This window comes from Bombina bombina, chromosome 7 (assembly GCF_027579735.1).
Source record: "Bombina bombina isolate aBomBom1 chromosome 7, aBomBom1.pri, whole genome shotgun sequence".
Classification (NCBI taxonomy): domain Eukaryota; kingdom Metazoa; phylum Chordata; class Amphibia; order Anura; family Bombinatoridae; genus Bombina; species Bombina bombina.
The window spans coordinates 177,239,163-177,249,894 of NC_069505.1; positions in this window are offsets into that span (position 1 = coordinate 177,239,163).

Here is a 10,732-nt window from a genome sequence, read left to right on the forward strand (position 1 = left end):
ACAGAACGCCAAGCTTCCGCGCTACGGGTCCAGATCCAGGGATCCGGGAGCGGTCCTGATAGATGCCTTGACAGCACCATGGACCTTCAGGATGGCTTATGTGTTTCCACCTTTCCCGATGCTTCCTCGATTGATTGCCAGAATCAAAACAGGAGAAAGCATCAGTGATTCTAATAGCGCCTGCATGGCCACGCAGGACTTGGTATACAGATCTGGTGGACATGTCATTCTGTCCACCTTGGTCGTTACCTCTGAAACAGGACCTTCTGATTCAGGGTCCTTTCAAACATCAAAATCTAACTTCTCTGAAGCTGACTGCTTGGAAATTGAACGCTTGATCTTATCAAAGCGTGGTTTTTCTGAGTCAGTTATTGATACCTTAATACAGGCTAGGAAGCCTGTCACCAGAAAGATTTACCATAAAATATGGCGTAAATACCTATATTGGTGCGAATCCAAAGGTTACTCTTGGAGTAAGGTTAGGATTCCTAGGATATTGTCTTTTCTACAAGAAGGTTTAGAAAAGGGGTTATCCGCTAGTTCCTTAAAGGGACAGATCTCAGCTCTGTCCATTCTGTTACACAAGCGTCTGTCAGAAGTTCCAGACGTTCAGGCTTTTTGTCAGGCTTTGGCCAGGATTAAACCTGTGTTTAAAGCTGTGGCTCCACCATGGAGTTTAAACCTTGTTCTTAACGTTTTACAGGGTGTTCCGTTTGAACCCCTTCATTCCATTGATATAAAGTTGTTATCTTGGAAAGTTCTATTTTTAATGGCTATTTCCTCGGCTCGAAGAGTCTCTGAGTTATCAGCCTTACATTGTGATTCTCCTTATTTGATTTTTCACTCGGATAAGGTAGTTCTGCGTACTAAGCCTGGGTTCTTACCTAAGGTAGTCACTAACAGGAATATCAATCAGGAGATTGTTGTTCCATCCTTGTGCCCAAATCCTTCTTCGAGGAAGGAACGTCTTTTGCACAATCTGGATGTAGTTCGTGCCCTTAAATTTTATTTACAGGCAACTAAAGATTTTCGACAAACGTCTTCCCTGTTTGTCGTTTACTCTGGTCAGAGGAGAGGTCAAAAAGCTTCTGCTACCTCTCTCTCTTTTTGGCTTCGTAGCATAATTCGTTTAGCTTATGAGACTGCTGGACAGCAGCCTCCTGAAAGAATTACAGCTCATTCCACTAGAGCTGTGGCTTCCACTTGGGCCTTTAAGAATGAGGCCTCTGTTGAACAGATTTGCAAGGCTGCAACTTGGGTCTTCGCTTCATACTTTTTCCAAATTTTACAAATTTGACACTTTTGCTTCCTCGGAGGCTATTTTTGGGAGAAAGGTTCTTCAGGCAGTGGTTCCTTCTGTATAAAGAGCCTGCCTATCCCTCCCGTCATCCGTGTACTTTTGCTTTGGTATTGGTATCCCACAAGTAATGATGACCCGTGGACTGATCACACTTAACAGAAGAAAACATAATTTATGCTTACCTGATAAATTCCTTTCTTCTGTAGTGTGATCAGTCCACGGCCCGCCCTGTTTTTTAAGGCAGGTAAATATTTTTTAAATTATACTCCAGTCACCACTACACCCTTGGCTTCTCCTTTCTCGTTGGTCCTTGGTCGAATGACTGGAGGTGACGTAGAGGGGAGGAGCTATATAGCAACTCTGCTGGGTGAATCCTCTTGCACTTCCTGTAGGGGAGCAGTTAATATCCCACAAGTAATGATGACCCGTGGACTGATCACACTACAGAAGAAAGGAATTTATCAGGTAAGCATAAATTATGTTTTTTCCCCGTCTCCTGTCTTTAAAAAGAGGTTTCCTTTCGCTTACTCCATTTAAGATTCATGGCGCACGGTGCCTAAAGTAGAAAGGGCCATTTCTACTCTGGCTAAGAGAATTTTTATCCATATTGAGGATAGCTACTCTTTTAAGGGTTCAATGGACAAAAAGCTGGAGGCCTTTTTTTTTTTTTAAATCTTCAATGGCAACCTGCAGTTTCTGTTGCCACTGTATCAAGGGAGGTATCCTACTGGTACAACGCCTGGTCTAGTTGAATTTTGGTAGAGACTCCTTTGGAGGAGATCCAAGACAGAATTAAGGCTCTCAAGCTAGCCAATTTATTTTTTATTTCTGATGCTACCATGCAAGTTATTTAACTGGCAGCCAAGATATCTGGCTTCTTTGTGCTAGCTCGCAGGGCATTGTGACTAAAGTCTTAGTCAGCTGTTACTGACCGAAATAATTTCTGATATCACGGGTTTTTTCTACCGCAAGACAAGAACAGACCTAAGGGACGTCAAAGTTATTTTTGTTCCTTTCGTAACTTCAATGGAAGGTTTTCCTATCCTTCCAAACAGGAACAGTACAAGTCGTCTTGGAGCAAGGGGAAGCTATTGAAGATACCCATAGCTGGGGCCAATTCAGCATGAAGGGTCTACCCTCGGTCACATAGTACCTTCAGGTTAATAAATTGATTTAAAATCTTTCCTTCCAAGGGACAGATTTCACCTCTCAAGATTATCTGCAGTTCAGGTACTAAGAGGCGTTCAGGATTTTCTTTCCTGGGAATGATTGTTCCAGTAAAGGAACAGGGCTTAGGATTCCATTCAAATCTGTTTGTGGTTCCCAAACCTTTCTAGGCTTAAAGGTCTCATAAAGGGACACTGAACCCAGTTTTTTTCTTTTGTTATTCAGATAGAGCATGCGATTTTAAGCAACTTTCTAATGTACTCCTATTATCACATTTTCTTCATTCTCTTGGTATCTTTATTTGAAAAGCAAGAATGTAAGTTTCGATGATGGCCCATTTTTCGTTCTTGCCGATTGGTGAGTAAATTCACCTACCAATAAACAAGTGCTGTCAAAGTTGCTGAACCAAAAATTAGCTGGCTCCATAGCTTAGATGCCTTCTTTTTCAAATAAAGATAGCAAGAGAATGAAGAAAAATTGATAATAGGAGTAAGTTCGAAAATTGCATGCTCTATCTGAATCACGAAAGAAAAAATTTGGGTTCAGTGTCTCTAAGTTTCTCAGAGTACTGTCCTTCAAAATGGAATCTATTAATTCTATTCTTCGGGTCAGTTCTGATGACCATAGACCTGAAGGACGCGTATATTCATGTTCCCAACCAGGGATCATCCCAAGTTCTGAGATTCGCCTTTCTAGACAAACATTTTCAGTTTGTGGTTCTTCCATTTGACCTTGCTATAGCTCCCAGAATCCGTTCAAAGGTTCTAAGGACTCTATTGGCAGTGACCAGGTCTCAGGGAATTGCAGTGGCACTCTTCCTGGATGTCATATTGGTTCAGGTGCCATATTTTCAACAAGCAAACTCTCATACAGAGATCGTGTTGTCTTTTCTCGGGGACCATAATAGATTCCCCATCTATGAAAAGATTTCTATAAGAGGTCTGGAAATCCAATACTCTTCTTGCCTTTCACAGCAGTCTACTGTTCAGCCATCAGTGGCTCTATGTATGGGGGTAATTGGTCTGATGGTCACTTCCATGGACACCACCCTTTGCTCGATTCCATTTGAGAGCTCTGCAGTTATGCATACTCAGTCAATGGAAGGGGAACATTCGGATCTGTCCCAGTCGATAGATTTAGATCAGTCGACAAGAGACTCTTCTGTGGTGGTTTCCTTAGGAGCATCGGTCTCAGGGAACATACTTCCGGAGACCTTCCTGGGTGATTATGACCACGGACGCGAGCCTGATGGGCAAGCAGTCTGTGACTCATTTAAGGGGTAGGGACTATGGACTCAGGAGGAGTCTGCTCTCCCCAAAATTATCTTGGAGTTGAGAGCAATTTACAATGCTCTGATGACTTGGCCTCAATTGTCCTTAGCCCGGTTTATCAGGTTCCAGTCGGACAATATCACCTCAGTGGCTTACATCAACCACCAGGGAGGAACTCAGAGTTCCTTAGCCATTAGGGTGGTGGCTCAGGATTATTCAGTGGGATTGGATAGATCAGGATATTGTTGTTACTTCTCTATGTCCTACTACTTCTCATAAGGAACGTTTGTTACACAACTTGGATGTTGTGCGTGCTATAAAATTCTACCTACAAGCGACTATATTTTCGCTAGTCCTCTGTCCTGTTTCTTTCTCTGCAGAACGTAAAGGCTTATGAGACTGCTGGTCAGCAGCCTCATGGGAGTATTACGGCTCATTCCACAAGGGCTGTCTCCTCTTCTTGGGTTTTTCAAATGAAGCTTCTGTGGAACAGATTTGCAAGGCTGCAAATTGGTCCTCTCTGTATACTTTTTCCAACTTTAAAAATTTGATACTTTTGCCTCGGCTGAGGCTTCTTTCGGGAGAAAGGTTCTTCAAGCGGTGGAGCCTTTTGTTTAGGTCTGCCTGTCTTGTTCTCCCCTCCCTTGTCATCTGTGTCTCTAGCTTGGGTATTGGTTCCCACTAGTATTGATGACGTTGTGAACTTGCCATATCTTAGGAAAGAAAACAAAATGTATGCTTACCTGATAAATGTATTTCTTTCTTGACACAGTGAATCCACAGATCATCAATTACTGTTGGGAATATCACTCCTGGCCAGCAGGAGGCGGCAAATAGCACCACAGCAAAGCTGTTAAGTATCACTTCCTTTCCCACAACACCCAGTCATTCGACTGAAGGAAAAGGAGAGAAAGGAAATAACACAAGGTGCAGAGGTGCCTGAGGTTTATATATATATATATATATATATATATATATATATATAAAACTGTCTGAAAACAGAGAGGGCCTGTTAATATTTCTGTACGATACAACCTTAGGAAGAAAACTAAACTTGGTACGGAGAACTGCCTTATCTGCATGAAATATGAGATAAGGAGAATCACACTGCAATGTTGAGAGTTCAGAAACCCTCCAAGCAGAAGAAATAGCAATAAGAAACAAAACTTTCCAAGATAACTTAATATCTATGGAATGCATAGGCTCAAACTGAGCCTGTTGTTAGACTTTAAGAACAAGATTAAGGCAACTGAGTTAAATACAAGCCTGATTCTGACCAGGGCCTGAAAAGGATTGTACATCCGGCACGTTGTGCAGCAGAATGGATAAAGCAGAAATCTGACCTTTGAGGGTACTGAAAGATAACCCCTTCTCAAGGCCTTCCTGGAGAAAAGATCCTCCTCCTTGCACTGAAGACAAAGAGAATGACTGCGGGTTGTGGGAAAGGAAGTGATACTTAATAGCCTTGCTGTGATGATCTTTGCCTCCTCCTGCTGGCCAGGAGTGATATTCCCAACAGTAATTGATGATCTGTGGACTCACCGTGTCTTAAGAAAACAAAATTTAGGCTTACCTGATAAATTTCTTTATTTCTGGATATGGAGAGTCCACAACCCCACCCTTCATTTAAGACCGTTTTTTACTAAACCTCAGGCACCTCTACACCTTTGTGTTATTCCTTTTTACCCCATTTTCCTTGCGGTTGAATGACTGGGGGGGATTATGGGTAGGGGAGTGACACAACAGCTTTGCTGTGGTGCTCTTTGCCTCCTCCTGCTGGCCAGGAGTGATATTTCCACTAGTAATTGATGACGTCATGGACTCTCCATATGCAGAAATAAATAAATTTATCAGGTAAGTATAAATTATTTTTCCCAAAAATTTTTTACAGTATTTTGAGCACAGCACATTTGCACTGCAAACAAGTACTAGTCACATAAATACAATCACATGGCCTTATGGGATATACAAAATGCTGTGCTTTAGAGAATACAGCCCAATATCCAAAATGATTGAGTTCAGAGTTCAATGCCCTTTTTCTGAACTGGTCAGATTGAGATTACATTGTTTAGGTATGTAACGGCTAGAGCTATAGTAGCCATTGTTTAAGAAAATATTTCTAGTGGTTCATTTCAGTATATTATTACCAAGCTTGTACCAAAGTAGTGTATGGTTTTTATCGCAATTCTTTTCAGGTGATGGATTAAAAAAAATAAATATATATATATATATGCTTACCTGATAATTTCATTTCCATCTGTAGGAGGAGAGTCCACTGCTTCATTCATTACTTATGGGAAATAAGAACCTGGCCACCAGGAGGAGGCAGAGAAACCCCAGCCAAAGACTTAAATACCCCCCCACTCCCCTCATCACCCAGTCATTCTGCCAAGGGAACAAGGAACAGTAGGAGAAACATCAGGGTATAAATGGTGCCAGAAGAAAATATTAAATGTAGGTCCGCCCACCGCAGCAAACGGGCAGGAGCAGTGGACTCTCCTCCCACAGATGGAAATGAAATTATCAGGTAAGCATAATTTATGTTTTCCATCTTAATGGGAAGATAATCCACTGCTTCATTCATTACTTGTGGGAACAAATACCCAAGCTCTAGAGGAAACAATGAACAAAAAAACGGGAGGGTAAAAGTAGGCAGGCCCTATACTAAGGGCACCACAGCCTGCAGAACCTCTCTCCCAAACACAGCTTCCGCCAAAGCAAAAACATCAAATTTGTAAAACTTTGTAAAAGTATGTAAGGAAGACCAAGTAGCTGCCTCGTTCTTAAAAGGCCCAAGAAGAGGCCACAGCTCTAGTTGAGTGAGCCGTAATCCTCTGAGGAGGCTTATGTCCCGCTGTCTCATAGGACAAACAGATAACGCTCCTCAACCAAAATGACAGAAGTGGAAGAGGCCTTTTGCTCCCTACACTTCCCTAAAAAACTAAATTTAGGCTTACCTGATAAATTTATTTCTCTTGTGGTGTATCCAGTCCACGGGTTCATCCATTACTTGTGGGATATTCTCCTTCCCAACAGGAAGCTGCAAGAGGACACCCACAGCAGAGCTGTCTATATAGCTCCTCCCCTAACTGCTACCCCCAGTCATTCGACCGAAGACAAGCAAGAAAAAAGGAGAAACTATAGGGTGCAGTGGTGACTGTAGTTTAAAAATAAAAAACACCTGCCTTAAAATGACAGGGCGGGCCGTGGACTGGATACACCACAAGAGAAATAAATTTATCAGGTAAGCATAAATTTTGTTTTCTCTTGTAAAGGTGTATCCAGTCCACGGTTCATCCATTACTTGTGGAATACCAATACCAAAGCTTTAGGACACGGATGAAGGGAGGGACAAGGCAGGCACTTAAACGAAAGGCACCACTGCCTGTAAGACCTTTCTCCCAAAAATAGCCTCCGAGGAAGCAAAAGTATCAAATTTGTAGAATTTAGAAAAAGTATGAAGCGAAGACCAAGTCGCCACCTTACAAATCTGTACTACAGAGGCCTCATTTTTAAAAGCCCATGTGGAAGCCACCGCTCTAGTGGAATGAGCTGTAATTCTTTCAGGAGGCTGCTGGCCAGCAGTCTCATAAGCTAAGCGGATTAAGCTTCTTAGCCAAAAAGAAAGAGAAGTTGCCAAAGCCTTTTGGCCTCTCCTCTGTCCAGAGTAGACAACAAACAAAGCAGATGTTTGACGAAAATCCTTCGTAGCGTGTAAATAAAACTTTAAAGCACGAACCACATCAAGATTGTGTAATAGACGTTCCTTCTTTGAAGAAGGATTAGGACATAGTGAAGGAACAACAATCTCCTGATTGATATTCTTATTAGATACCACCTTAGGAAGAAACCCAGGTTTGGTACGTAAAACTACCTTATCTGCATGGAAAATCAGATAAGGGGAATCACACTGTAAAGCAGATAACTCCGAAACTCTTCGAGCCGAGGAGATAGCTACCAAAAACAGAACTTTCCAAGATAAAAGTTTAATATCTATGGAATGCAAAGGTTCAAACGGAACCCCTTGAAGAACTTTAAGAACTAAATTTAAACTCCATGGCGGAGCGACAGGTTTAAACACAGGCTTGATTCTAACTAAAGCCTGACAAAATGCCTGAACGTCTGGAACCTCAGCCAGACGTTTGTGCAAAAGAATAGACAGAGCAGAAATCTGTCCCTTTAAGTAACTAGCTGACAATCCCTTCTCCAATCCTTCTTGGAGAAAGAATATCATCCTAGGAATCCTGACCTTAACTCCATGAGTAACCCTTGGATTCACACCAATGAAGATATTTACACCATATCTTATGATATATTTTCCTGGTGACAGGCTTTCGAGCCTGAATTAAGGTATCAATGACCGACTCGAAAAAACCCCGCTTTGATAAAATCAAGCGTTCAATCTCCAAGCAGTCAGACACAGAGAAATTAGATTTGGATGTTTGAAGGGACCTTGAAGTAGAAGGTCCTGCCTCAGCGGCAGAGTCCATGGTGGAAAGGATGACATGTCCACCAGATCTGCATACCAAGTCCTGCACCACGCAGGAGCTATCAAAATCACGAAGCTCTCTCCTGCTTGATCTAGGCAATCAGACGAGGGAGCAGAGGAAATGGTGGAAACACATAAGCCAGGCTGAAGGACCAGGGCGCTGCTAGAGCATCTATCAGCGCTGCCTGGGGATCCCTTGACCTAGACCCGTAACAAGGAAGCTTGGCGTTCTGACAAGACGCCATGAGATCCAGTTCTGGTTTGCCCCATAGTTGAATCAGCTGGCCAAATACCTCCGGATGGAGCTCCCACTCCCCCGGATGAAAAGTCTGCCGACTTAGAAAATCCGCCTCCCAGTTCTCTACTCCTGGGATATGGATAGCTGAGAGATGGCAAGAGTGAACCTCTGCCCATAGAATTATCTTTGAAACCTCCAACATTGCCAGGGGGCTCCTTGTTCCCCCTAATGGTTGATATAGGCTACAGTCGTGATGTTGTCCGACTGAAATCTGATGAACCTGACCGCAGCTAGCTGAGGCCAAGCCTGAAGAGCATTGAATATCGCTCTTAGTTCCAGAATGTTTATAGGAAGGAGGGCTTCCTCCTGAGTCCACGAACCCTGAGCCTTCAGGGAGTTCCAGAAGGCTGGCATCTGTCGTCACTATAGTCAATTCTGGCCTGCGGAAACTCATTCCTCTGGACAGATGGACCTGAGATAGCCACCAGAGAAGAGAATCCCTGGTCTCTTGATCCAGATTTAGTAGAGGGGACAAATCTGTGTAATCCCCATTCCACTGATTGAGCATGCAAAGTTGCACGGCAGGAAGTTAGAAGCTTTGACAACCTGACCTCTGTCAGAAAAATTTTCATTTCTACTGAATCTATCAGAGTTCCTAGGAAGGAAACTCTTGTGAGAGGGGAGAGAGAACTCTTTCCTTCGTTCACCTTCCACCCGTGAGACCTCAGGAATGCCAGAACAATGTCCGTATGGGACCTGGCGATTTGAAAAGTCAACGCCTGTATCAGAATGTTGTCTAGATAAGGGTGTCACCGCTATGCCCCGCGGTCTTAGAACCGCCAGAAGTGACCCTAGAACCTTTGTAAAGATTCTTGGTGCCGTGGCTAACCCAAAGGGAAGAGCCACAAACTGGTAATGCCTGTCTAGGAAGGCGAACCTGAGAAACTGATGATGATCTCTGTGTATCGGAATGTGTAGATAAGCATCCTTTAAGTCCACGGTAGTCATATATTGACTCTCCTGGATCATAGGTAGGATGGTTCGAATAGTCTCCATCTTGAAGGATGGGACCCTGAGAAATTTGTTTAGGATCTTGAGATCCAAGATTGGTCTGAAAGTTCCCTCTTTTTTGGGAACTATAAACAGATTTGAATAGAAGACCTGCCCCTGTTCCTCCCTTGGAACTGGGTGGATCACTCCCATAACCAGTAGGTCTTGAACGCAACGTAAGAATGCCTCTCTCTTTATCTGGTTTGCAGATAATTGTGAGATGAAATCTCCCCTTTGGAGATGAAGCTTTGAAATCCAGAAGATATCCCTGGGAAACAATCTCCAGAGCCCAGGGATCCTGGACGTCTCTTGCCCAAGCCTGGGCGAAGAGAGAAAGTTTGCCCCCCACTAGATCCGGTTCTGGATCGGGGGCTACTCCTTCATGCTGTCTTAGAAGCAGCAGCAGGTTTTTTTGGCCTGCTTCCCCTTGTTCCAAGCCTGGTTAGGTCTCCAGACTGGCTTGGACTGGGCAAAATTTCCCTCTTTTTTGCAGTAGAGGAAGTTGATGCTGCTCCACTCTTGAAGTTTCGAAAGGAACGAAAATTAGTCTGTTTAGTCCTTAATTTGTTGGACCTATCCTGGGGAAGGGCGTGACCTTTTCCTCCAGTAATATCAGAAATGATCTCCTTCAGTCCAGGCCCGAATAGGGTCTGCCCTTTGAAGGGGATGTTGAGAAGCTTAAACTGAAGTAACGTCAGTTGACCAGAATTTAAGCCATAGCACCCTACGCGCCTGAATGGCAAAACCTGAATTTTTAGCCGTTAGCTTGGTTAAATGAAAAACGGCGTCAGAAATAAATGAATTGCCTAACTTAAGAGCTTTAAGCCTGTCTAGGATATCATCCAACGGGGTCTCCACCTGTAGAGCCTCCTCAAGAGACTCGAACCAGAAAGCCGGTGCAGCAGTGACTGGGGCAATGCATGCAAGAGGCTGGAGAATAAAACCTTGTTGTATAAAGATTTTCTTAAAGAAACCCTCTAATTTTTTATCCATTGGATCTAGAAAAGCACAACTGTCCTCGACAGGGATAGTTGTACGCTTAGCTAGGGTAGAGACTGCTCCCTCCACCTTAGGGACCGTCTACCACGAGTCCCGTGTTGTGGCATCTATAGGAAACATCTTTTTAAAAGCAGGAGGGGGAGAGAACGGTACACCTGGTCTATCCCATTCCTTAGTAATAATTTCTGAAAACCTCTTAGGGATTGGAAAAACATCAG